This window comes from Triturus cristatus, chromosome 3_1 (assembly GCF_964204655.1).
Source record: "Triturus cristatus chromosome 3_1, aTriCri1.1, whole genome shotgun sequence".
Lineage (NCBI taxonomy): Eukaryota > Metazoa > Chordata > Amphibia > Caudata > Salamandridae > Triturus > Triturus cristatus.
The window spans coordinates 280059461-280072739 of NC_140583.1; positions in this window are offsets into that span (position 1 = coordinate 280059461).

The following is a 13279-nucleotide window of genomic DNA, read 5'->3' on the forward strand; positions in this document are numbered from 1 at the left end:
TCACTATTCCCACTTCAGTGAGTGCAACCCAAAACTAACCTTTGCACCCCAAACCCAACGTGAACACTGGAATTCCTTTTTGAGCCCCCATAACACACCCAAAATTCTAATTTGACCCAAATGCACACCCCAGTTTTCATATTTGACCCAAATGCACACCCCAATTTTCAAATTTTACATCCAAAACCCATACCCACCCTACCCATTACTGACCTCACAATGCGTTTTAATCAACTTTTATGTAAAGGTACCTGCGTTGTCAAAGTTGCGTTGTTAACGATGTAATGCTTGCGTTGTAATGGTCGTCTCCCGTGCCAAAGGCAACCCATAGGCAACGCCGTTTGTGTCCGTCTGCCCCTGGACCGCGCTCAACACCAAGGAACCTTCCTCTTGGACACTCCACCACTACAACGCCAGAACCCTCCTCGCCATCAACCCTGGGCCCCACCTCGCCTGCCAGGACCAACCTCTGCTCCGGACCGGACATTGCCATCGCCATCACTGACGGCTGCAGTATCACCCGCCAGGAGCGCCCCGACCATCAAAGAGGAGGCATTGCCATCCCCTACAGAAGCACACTCTGACTGACCACGTACTCTAATGACCCAAGTGTGACCATGGACCACCTCAACCACCTCAACTCCCAGATCCGGACCAAGCCCAAGCACATTCTCTGTGGCACCCTCATGTGCAGACCTCCCGGGCCTTGGCCCCCCATTCTCCAATACCATTGCGGAAACTTCAACTACAGCCACAACACCAGACTCTCCTGGACCTACCATCATTGGTAACATCACGTCGTCACCTTGCCCACCGGATGCCACCGCCATCATCGCACCCCCTCGCAGCTGGATCAGGGCCACTGACCTCCGCACCGCACCAACACTCCACCAATGCTTCCAAATGATGACACCGCAGCGCGCAACCACCACCGATGGATCTCCAACAGAGCCGACATTCGGGCACCCTCATGAACGGAACTGTGCCAATATCTTCCGCCTGCCTGATGGCAGGCATGAGGGTGCCGCAGTGCCGCAGGGATAGGCTGGCCTCATGCATTGATGGAGTGGCGTCATGGTTGTGACACGACTGCAGCAATGCGTGACTTAAACGCAGACAGATACCTCAGGATTCCTGCCGTATTTGTCATTACTTTCGTCATGTAGCGCTGCCTAGTGAATTCAGTGCATCCATGCTGCCTCAAGAAGGGCGTAGTGAGTAGTGTTGCAACGCTGTCTTGTCGCAGCGCTGCAACACTTTTCATGACGGGGGCCCGACATGCGCACTTATTGATGGTGCGCAGTCCTGCACTATAGTTTTGTCACAGGGCAGTGCTGCAACATTGCTTGCAGCGCTGTCCAGCACCAAAACCTGCTGAGATGAGGCCCCAAGTGTTATCCCATTTTTAAGACCAGCTATTTTCTGGTCTTAAGTAACTGCCTCTAACTGCAGTTAGAGACAGTTTTTTTGGGCTTCAGGACTTTAAAGTTCCCCTTGTGAATATGGAGTAGTGGGCTTTGCGGCCGTTTTTGCATAGGAACGCCTCTCCTGCATATAATTAACGCTAACAGAGGTAGCGATCTTTGTTTTGGACCTTTTCACCTAAAAACTGTCACAAACAGCTGTGCGCTACAGCTTGAGAATACGGCGATAAAAATATCGCGCATTAGCTGTAGAAAAGTGCAGCTAACGCGGTGATATCGCCTTGAGAATATGCCCCTCTGTTTATTAGGCTGGTGCGTTGGTTCCCTACCAACACAGTGACATGCACAGCGTGGCATCTGGCAATAACCGTGCTCCCAATCTTACAAGCGTTACAACAAACAAATGATGGACGGAATGCTGACAATGCATACATTCTCCCCCAGTCAAGAGATCTGGGTTAAATCCATTGTTCTTTTGCCCACTACACCACCCCAGTTCAGACATGGCCATATGCAAATCAGTCTTGACCCTGTGCCTCATGGGAACAGTCCAGCCCGAACTGCCAAGCCATGTCTTCCCTGGACCGGAATCAAGCATCCTAGGACCGGTTTCTGGCTATCAGCCGTCATCAGCCAGGATAGCTTGACTCCAGTGGCGTAGTGAGCACGGGTCCCACGTCTGGGAATACCCATCCCACTTAGGGCGAAAAGCGTTACAACAAACAAATGATGGACGGAATGCTGACAATGCATACATTCTCCCCAGTCAAGAGATCTGGGTTAAATCCATCGTTCTTTTGCCCACTACACCACCCCAGTTCAGACATGGCCATATGCAAATCAGTCTTGACCCTGTGCCTCATGGGAACAGTCCAGCCCGAACTGCCAAGCCATGTCTTCCCTGGACCGGAATCAAGCATCCTAGGACCGGTTTCTGGCTATCAGCCGTCATCAGCCAGGATAGCTTGACTCCAGTGGCGTAGTGAGCACGGGTCCCACGTCTGGGAATAACCATCCCACTTAGGGCGAAAAGCGTTACAACAAACAAATGATGGACGGAATGCTGACAATGCATACATTCTCCCCCAGTCAAGAGATCTGGGTTAAATCCATCGTTCTTTTGCCCACTACACCACCCCAGTTCAGACATGGCCATATGCAAATCAGTCTTGACCCTGTGCCTCATGGGAACAGTCCAGCCCGAACTACCAAGCCATGTCTTCCCTGGACCGGAATCAAGCATCCTAGGACCGGTTTCTGGCTATCAGCCGTCATCAGCCAGGATAGCTTGACTCCAGTGGCGTAGTGAGCACGGGTCCCACGTCTGGGAATACCCATCCCACTTAGGGCGAAAAGCGTTACAACAAACAAATGATGGACGGAATTCTGACAATGCATACATTCTCCCCCAGTCAAGAGATCTGGGTTAAATCCATTGTTCTTTTGCCCACTACACCACCCCAGTTCAGACATGGCCATATGCAAATCAGTCTTGACCCTGTGCCTCATGGGAACAGTCCAGCCCGAACTGCCAAGCCATGTCTTCCCTGGACCGGAATCAAGCATCCTAGGACCGGTTTCTGGCTATCAGCCGTCATCAGCCAGGATAGCTTGACTCCAGTGGCGTAGTGAGCACGGGTCCCACGTCTGGGAATAACCATCCCACTTAGGGCGAAAAGCGTTACAACAAACAAATGATGGACGGAATGCTGACAATGCATACATTCTCCCACAGTCAAGAGATCTGGGTTAAATCCATCGTTCTTTTGCCCACTACACCACCCCAGTTCAGACATGGCCATATGCAAATCAGTCTTGACCCTGTGCCTCATGGGAACAGTCCAGCCCGAACTGCCAAGCCATGTCTTCCCTGGACCGGAATCAAGCATCCTAGGACCGGTTTCTGGCTATCAGCCGTCATCAGCCAGGATAGCTTGACTCCAGTGGCGTAGTGAGCACGGGTCCCACGTCTGGGAATACCCATCCCACTTAGGGCGAAAAGCGTTACAACAAACAAATGATGGACGGAATGCTGACAATGCATACATTCTCCCCCAGTCAAGAGATCTGGGTTAAATCCATCGTTCTTTTGCCCACTACGCGACCCCAGTTCAGACATGGCCATATGCAAATCAGTCTTGACCCTGTGCCTCATGGGAACAGTCCAGCCCGAACTGCCAAGCCATGTCTTCCCTGGACCGGAATCAAGCATCCTAGGACCGGTTTCTGGCTATCAGCCGTCATCAGCCAGGATAGCTTGACTCCAGTGGCGTAGTGAGCACGGGTCCCACGTCTGGGAATACCCATCCCACTTAGGGCGAAAAGCGTTACAACAAACAAATGATGGACGGAATGCTGACAATGCATACATTCTCCCCCAGTCAAGAGATCTGGGTTAAATCCATCGTTCTTTTGCCCACTACGCGACCCCAGTTCAGACATGGCCATATGCAAATCAGTCTTGACCCTGTGCCTCATGGGAACAGTCCAGCCCGAACTGCCAAGCCATGTCTTCCCTGGACCGGAATCAAGCATCCTAGGACCGGTTTCTGGCTATCAGCCGTCATCAGCCAGGATAGCTTGACTCCAGTGGCGTAGTGAGCACGGGTCCCACGTCTGGGAATACCCATCCCACTTAGGGCTAAAAGCGTTACAACAAACAAATGATGGACGGAATGCTGACAATGCATACATTCTCCCCCAGTCAAGAGATCTGGGTTAAATCCATCGTTCTTTTGCCCACTACACCACCCCAATCTTACAAGGACATTTTGTGTTCTGCAACAGTGTTCTCACTGCAAGTAATAACACTACGTGGGCTTCAGGGCTGACTGTAGTGCTGCGAGCACCCTCCAATGTCACCCCTGACCCGAGAAATTGTGTAGGATAACTTGCATCATACCTTGAGCCTAAGGTAAAGACGTTGGCTGGTTTTAACAGAAATCACAGGAACAGCACATGCATTATGCAGTCTGTGAAGAGGGTGCCGCTCTTTCAGCAAGTTTCAGTGAGTATATGGGATATAAAACTACAGGTCCCAGAATGCAATATGATGGTGGCTAACGAGCCACTACTAGCTTAAGATATCACATGATGATGGGGTTATTTTTGGCAGCTATGCATGAGAGCAGTTCAACGCCGTTCTGGCCTACCATGACATAACACGTCTTCAAAGACATCAGTTAAGAGTTTCAACTCCTAGTGCTGGAAGCAGGAGGTCTTGACTGGTACTGCGATCTCAATAGCTTGTTACCTATTATAATAAAGATGGCCGGTAAAAAACACCCGTTTCTACTATATGCCAGCACGAAGCATAGAAACAGAAGGCTTGGCTTCTAGTTTTCTCTTTCCACTGCTTAGAGATGTACAATTTCACTGCTGTGTGTGACATTCGAGCACACTCAGAAGATACCAATGCTAGATGGAAAGAGCGGTGTCCACACGCTTTTGAAACAGGTTTATTATAACAGGATGTATAAAACAACAGAACGCGTAGAAGCACGCATACTGTGAGTGCAGTGGTAAGATCTCGGGTTCCTCTTTACAATAACACGAAGCACCACTGGGTGGCAGCTACTACTCATACATTTGTACGGAACAAAGGAGAAATTGAGACTGCATTGATCATGCATCCATGAAGATACAACAAAAAGAGTGTATAATTCTCTGGCGTTTTGAGGGTGATCTCTCCCTCTCTTGATTTATAAAAGGCCTATTGTGTTTTCGCTTTCACAGGGGCGGCTCTTCCGTTATGGCGGAGGAGATTTGCCCCACTGCTGATGAAAAATAAAATGATAATAAAACAAGTCTGGGGCGGGGCCATCCTAAGTCAGCAGCAGCCAGGGAGGAGTGGTGGGCACTGTAAGTGCGCATTTCAGTTAGGCTAACTGCCTTTAAATGGCCAAACCGACATGAGCACTTACATGTCTCCCACCCGAGTTGTGATACAGGCGCAGGCTGCGAGGACCTAACTGAGCCCTACACTAGACCACTCAGACTAATCCTGGCACTTCTCTCATGCTGGGTAATAGAAAGAAGCGTCGGGATTGGGTGGGGAGTTTGGGAGCCTGTGCCTATGGGGACTGCAGTGCTGGGAGCAGAGGAGCACTGAGGCACGGGAGCAGAGAGAGGATCACTGAAGCGGCGGAAGGTAAGTGTACATTTAAAAAAATATATATTTTCCCCCGCTCTGTTCCACCACGTCGAATTGGCAGCAGCCGCAAGTGGTACAAAGTACCTTGTTGAATTAAATTTCGGGAGAAGATTTGGCGCTATGGCCAGAACTGCTGACTTTGGGACAAGAGAAGCAGGTTCGAGTCTTAGCATCTTTCAAATCCTGTGAATCTGAGAAAATCACAAAATGTACCCATACCTAAAAAAATTGATTGGGCCCTGTGTAATGTAACATAAGTGCTGCTCATATAAAGTGCTCTAATACACTTTGGCCAAGTTTGCACTATATAAAACTGTGCAAAGAAATCAATACTTTCAATTGAAATATGAGCAATGTCTCAATTGCCTACAAGGCAATCGGGCATTACCCCTAAGTCCCTCATCCTTGTCCCAGTCATTACAAGTGAGGTGATGTCACCTCGCAGCATGTACAAGGAACAGGAGGATTCTTAAAGGCTAGCCCCATCCACCCAACCTGGGTGCCATAAAGGTGGCTGGCACTCTTGATTCCTCCGTTTTTGTTTTGTTTCCTGTGATGGAAGGATTCAACAGTTCGCTTCTCAGTGAAATCTATTGACAGCGGATCAGTGGGTGCTCCAAGTGATACAGAGAGGTTATCTGAGAGACTTTCTGTCTCCTCCAGTTTCTATAGGGATCATTCGTACTCCATTGCTTCTAGACCCAATCAAGAAGACGGCATTGTTGGTGTGGATTTCATTGCTTCAAAGGAAGGGTGCAATTCTTCCTGACCCCAGAGAGGAGTATGGTTAGAAGGATTACTCAATTGTCTTCCTAGTTCCGAAGGCTTCAGGGCATTTCCGCCTAGTCATCGACTTGAAGAATCTCAATTCCTTCATTCAGATTATCAGATTCAAAATTGAATCCTACAAAGGTTTATTCCCATGATCCCGCTCAACCACTTTCTGATAAAATTGGGTTTTATGGAAGCCAACTTGCACATTCCTATTGCCACCCGACATCACAGATGCTTGAGGTTTGCAGGGGGGATCTCAATTGGCAATTCATGGTTCTGACTTTCATCCTGAAGTCAGCCCCGGGAGTCTTCACCAAGATGATGGTGCCAGTGGTGGCTCACTTGCATCTTCTGGACATTCTAGCTTTTCCCTACCTAGATGATAGGTTCCTGCATGCAGCAAATTTAGAACAGATTCATCTTTTCTTGGAAAATATGAAAGGGATTAAATTCAGTTCAGGCCTTCTCTTGAATCTTTACAAATGCCAGCTATCTCTATCTAGGGATCTAATCTTCATAGGACCCTGATTCAAAACCGATCTAGGGAGAGTTTTTCGGGTCGAGAAAAGGATTTCGCGTTTACAGTTGGCATTGCAGGATCGTCTCAACAGGGAGAAGGCTCCAGCAAAGCTTTGGTTGGAAGTTCAGGGGAACTTGGCACCTACAGTTCAAACATTCCAGTGGGCGAGGCTTCATCTGCAGCCTCTTTTGTGGCATTTGAACAGTCATTGGTCATCAACTCTTCACTCCTTGGACAAGTTGATTACTCTGTCATAGGAGGTCAGACTCAATCTTTTTTAGTGATTGGACACGAGGTATCTGTCCAAGGAGATGCAGATGCATCTGGATCCTCTGATAGTCCTTACAACAGACACAAACAAACTGGGCTGGGGTGCTACTTTGGTGGACCAGTCCTGCAATTCAATTAGTTCTTCTTGGAGAGTTGCAGATCATCGAATTGGATGGAGTTGATAGAAAAAACCTCAACACCCTGAGGATTGCTATCACCATCTGTTTCAGAAAAATGTGCTGATAAAGACGGACAACACAATAGCAATCTCTTACATCATCCATCAGGGAAGCACGCGTTCAAAATCCCTCAATGAAATAGCAGCGCAATTGGGCTCCTCGGCAGAGATCTACCTATTGCATCTTTGGCGGCAGTTCACATCAAAGGCACAGGCAATGTGATGGCAGACAGCCTCAGTACGAAGTTTCCAAATTCACAAGACTTGACGTTGTCCAGTTTAACGTTTCAAGAAATATACAGATCGTTCGGGAAACCCTTTCTGGATCTCTTTGCAACCAAGGACAATGCTCATTTTCACAGATTCGGCTCTAGATTTGCGGAACAGCTTTGATGATGGAGGGGTCAAGACATCTTCTCTTTGCATTCTCTTCCATTGATACAGAATATTCTGTCCAAATTCCAGGAGGAGGGAGGGAAATTTATACTTGTAGTCTCTTATTTGCCACATCGGTCGTGGTGTCCGCTTCTGAAGTCAATGGCACTTTTACCTCTTTAGGTACAGCCAAAGTCTACATCTCCTCTCAGAACTTTGGCCCTGACCTTCCGGCTTCAACTCAATCAGTTTGGAGGTTTTGAAGTCTGGACTTCTAGCAAGACGTCTATCTCCTTCCTTGGTGGAGGCAATTCAGCACTCCAGAAGGCCTTGCACTTTGAGGTCTTACTCAAAGCACTGGAAGTCTTTTGACACATAGTGTTCTGCTCACAGTCTTTCGGCACATACCTATAGCTTGTTTGACGTTTTGCACTTTCTTATGGATGAGTTTTACTTGAATCTCTTTCTTTCCACTCTGAAAGCTCAATGGTTTGCGATCAAGGCTCGTAGAGACTTTTCTGAGCCTTCTTTGGTGTTACAATCTTTCGTGTCTAGACTGTTCAGGAGTTTTTCAGTGGTAAGACTAATGAAAGTCCCCTTTCTCCAGCTTGGGATCTTCCTCCTGTTTTGCAGGCTTTACAGTTCCATCCCTTTGAGCCTTTGGATACTGTAGACATAGAGGTTCTTTCCTGTTAGGTTATTTTCCTAATTGCTGTCACATTGGCGAGAAGAATTTGGAAGTTGGGAAACTTAAAATGCTGTCCTCCCTTCATTCTATTTTTAATATGGTGTCATTTTAAGACCTGACCCCAACTTTGTTCTGAGAGTTAACTCTATTTTTCGTAGATCCCAGAAAATAATTCTACCTTCTTTCTTTCCCTCTCCCTCCTCTACGGCGGACAACTGGTTGAGTACACTTAATGTTAAAGGAGCTATTTTGATTTATGTTACCAGGTCACAGCAGTTCAGGAAAACTGACTCTTTGTTTGTGACTTTTGGGCTGTCTGGAAAAACAAGAAGACATCTTCTATGACTCTAAGTAGATGGATTAAGTCTACAATTTCAATGGCTTTATAGGAATGGCAACCTCCTTGGTTGAGTTCCAGGGAGTATCAATCCAGGAAATGACTGGGACAAGGATGAGAGATGTAGGGGTAATACCCCGATTATTTACTGGTATTCCTCATTACCCTTAGTCCATCTTATCCTCATCACATTTATTACATTCCACCCACTATCACTCTTGTCAGTCCTTTGACAAGGGCTTGGATAAATACAGGAGGAGGCAGGAGTGCCAGCCCCCTTTATGGCATCCAGGATCCTCCTGATCTTTGTTCCTGTCACGAGGTTACATCACCTAACTTCGTAATGACTGTAACAAGGACAAGATCGACTAAGAGTAATGAACATTTCCGGTAAGTAACTGGGGTAGTGTGGGCTGGTCCGACAGGTCAGTGTATGGGTCCTTTTTTGGCTGTCTGTGGTACTGTTTCGTGGTCTACTGGTATAGTATTTCTTGATGATTTCCATGATTTTAAACAAACATTGCCTGCAGCAGGCTCAAATCCATGAACTTTTCCATAACTTGAAAAAAATGTTTATACAGTGTGTCTTTGCAAGTTCAAAACTGCTTCAATTTGCAAACATGGGCACTCTTTTAGCCCTTTAATTCACTAATTTGTCCTTTTTAGGTCTCGCCTGACCCAGCGCATGCACTGGTCTGGCGAGACTTATTGAGAGGGCTCCAAAAAGTGCTACCAGGCCAGCCTAGAGCTACAGTGCATGTGCGCGCGCCGCGCTTGACCGCGATTACTTTCACTTTCGCGGCCGCACGGCTGCTTGGCATAGCCAATAGGTCTCGCTTTTGGGACCTTATAAGTATTTAGTTATGCAACTGTTGCATGGCTAAACATTTATAAGGTCCCAAAGGCGAGACCTATTGGCTATGCCAATGCTTGTTGATTTTGGTGCCCAGACCAATTTTCTGTCTCAGTTTGACCCTGAAGATGAGGGAGCCTTTAGGGCTCCCCAGACTTGAAATATATTGGAGATCACTTCAGCTAGACTGTTGCGTGCTTTTAGTCATTAAGTCGAGAATTCCTGAGTTAATGGGTCCCTCTGTTTTGTGGAAATATGGATTTTTATGATCAGCTATGTCCCCTATCTTGGACCCCAACGGTTTCATGTATAAGTCACAAGTACATGTATGTTCCCTCCAGTTTCAGTTTTGAAGACGCAAACACATGTGCGTCCACCGTTAACATGTCCTCTTTCAGATCCGCCATGAATGGGCCGGATATTCTATTCCTAAGTATGAAAGGCCACCGGCTTTATATGGTTCATTTATCCCATTTTACAGTCCAGGCGAGTAGGCCCTGATTCTGCCATTAAGCCTTTTCCTGCCTTCTGCCTCTGAAAGCTCCAGTCTGAGCTCGCATCTGTATCCATGAACTTTGTCCTACTCCCTGCGCGGCTAACGGTGCCTGACTCGGCCTGTCGGCCTATCTGCCTGCCAAAAACTGTATTTCACCTTCAAGATTATCTGCTCTGCTCCGCTCCTCATCCAATGCATTCCTGTCTAGCAGTTTAAGTAAACATTCCTCTAGCTACCGTGCAAAAGGGCCCGGCTTCTCTGTCTTTATGCAAGTAATTCATAGCCCTGTTACTATGGAAGATTTCTGCCCTCGCATCTAGTGTAGACACTTAGACGCTTGTACACGCACTAACAGTCAGTATAGTCAGTATAGAATAAGATTCTATCCTAAGAGACCTCTCTTTTTGGATAACACAGTTCTTTAAACATAGGATATTAGATATGATTTGGGATTAGGTTGACATAACCCCAGACTTCTGTCTCCACATGTAGAGCTAAATGTCAAGTCCCATTCTCCCCCTAGTTGCACGTCAATCACACGTCATGCTGCTGCGCGCGCATCTCTGCCAAGTATTTTTGCTGACATTGCGAAATTCTTTCATGGAACCACCCATTTGTGACATCATACCTAATGACGTTCTTTAGTTACGCCTAGTTACACCCATTTTAGTTACGCATGTATGTTTTTATCTCTGTTATCAACTGTTACGCCTCCTGCATCTGTTTCACTGTAATGCCTCTTCTATAAAAATGATTACCTGTCAATAAAGTATTGTCCTTCACTTCCTGAACCTTCGTGGTGATGGAATATGAAGCCCACAAATTCGAATTGTGTTTTGGAATAAAGCCCGTTCCGAACCTCTAATACCACGGATTCTGCCTCTTATTTTATTGAGCTATTCTTATTAATTTTCCGCATCAAATTAAGTACCGGTAATTAAATTATTTACCACATATATGGCGCCCGAATAGGGACACTTTCTCATCTCACGCGCCGGAGGTGCGTTGCAGGCCCGGTCTCCTGCCACAGCTGGACGGACAACAACGCGTACCCACAGGATTTCCTGTATCTCCCTCCTGCCGAGCGGGGGTAACTGAGGCTGCGATCAACACCCAGACGAGGCGGTGAGAAGTGCGAAGTATCCCGACCAGAGCCTAGCTGAGAGAGCAAGATCCGAGGTATACAGAGGCCCACCAGGTTCCGAAGTTCCGAAGTTTCGAGTCGAGTCCAGTCTGGTCCAAGTCCAGTTCAGTTCAGTTCCGAGGCCTTCCGTTCCGAGCTACCCGGTGAGTACCATTGCCGGGGAGGCGTTCTGACGTGCACATAGGTTGTGCCGGTCAAGACGGGTTTGGGTACACAAATCCGGTCTGCACTGTTTCAGCAGTGTATCTGTACTGTTTAGCAGTATATCAAGTATGTCTAGTATATAATTCAGAATTACCTAGTTAGTGCCGAGTATTATGCTTAGTGACTAGTTCCCTAAATGGCCATCATTGTTGTTCATTAAATGTTAAATGTTAAAATGTTTTAAATACGTTCTGCATATTGTGGTGTGAATGACTGTTCATTATTGTGTTTTGTTGTATTAAACGTGTTCAAAATTAGGTATCAGATCAGTTCTCAATATGCCGCTCTTTTCGAGATTAAGACAGATCAAAACTAGAAAAGGGGTACTCGAAGAAGCTGTTCCCATTCCTCCTAGGGACACTCCAGGGTACTTCATGTATCATAAACATGGCCTAGACGCCATATTATTTCTTGATTTATGGGTAGACTACACCAAGGAATTACCAGAAAGTCAGAGGTGGCCCGCAGCTGGGACCTGGGATGCAGATTGCATCATGAAAGTAGAGGAAGAATTATGGAAAAAGAAAGCTAGACAATCACAGAAGGATGCCATTGAATTATGGCGTAAAGAATCATATAGACGTACAGAAAAAGCACTCAGACAGGAAGAGAAAAGTAAGGAGAATTCAAATAAAGTCCGAGAAAAGCTATTAATTGAAGAAGGAACCCGAGCAAAATCAGAACAAGTAGACAGACAAAGAAATGCCCTTATGAATAGTATGTATCCTCTTCTGGCCGAAGGGTTACCTAAGGCTACTCCGGAGATACCAAAAGACTTGCCACCTCCATTGTTTCCGATAAAAGCACATCCCAAAGGGCATCCCAGAACCGCAGAAGATGTTTTCCTTTCCTCTTATTTAGACGACGCAGCTCCCGAGTATGCTAATACTGCACCACATAGACCGCCTGCCGAGGGGGTTCAACGCCAAGACCCTCCGTCTGTACCTCCGCAACAACAAACTCCGACACAAGTTCCGGCAAGCACATCTGTTTCTACAGCTGTACCCACACCTATGGTTGCTATATCACGTTCAACGAATCCTTTCACATCCAGCACCCCAGGCGGTGCTACAGGAGGTACAGCAAACATTTTTTCCACGCCACCCAGAGTAAATAAACTTTCCTTTCAAGAATTAGCCCACCAACGTACGCCCAAACTAGTAACTCCCGACATGCTTAAGGAACTTCTAGTAGATTGTAGATATGATCCTGTGCCCGGCAAGGAGGACGAAATGCTGCTGGCATCATTACGTATCCGACGAGCTGCAATATATTTAGGGAGGCTACCAGGAATGACTACACATTTAGAAAATATATATCACTTTGTCCAGTCAGGGCGAGATTCTGAGAGTATTAATAGAGCCATGGAGTACCAGAAAGTGGAGATACAGGGGGAACTGTTACGTTTCCTCATAAATTGTGTGATCAGAAATCAAGACCGACCAGGGGTAAATCCAGAAGAAATGCGAATTCTTACCACATGGAGTCGGAATATATCAGAGGGGAGACATAATAAACTATTAAGTATAGTAGCTATGTGCCGAAAGATCCGCAAAGAAGTAGAACGCATACACGAAGAAAGATTAGCGGTAGACCAGCCTGAACAAAACGAGGAGGAGGAAGAATTAGAACTGCCCACAGGACAGTTAGAAACCATGGCCTATGTAGGTAGAGGGAGCTCTTGTAACAATACTAGATGCTTTACTGATCCGATACGTCCTATACGTCCAGATAATAACAGAAATTTCCAAACCCCTATAATAAATATAAGGTCCCCCGAACATTCGTTCCAAGCCGCTGACAAATTACTCCGAGAACGAAGGGGTTATCATATACTCGATTCTATGGACGAACAAGAATTAG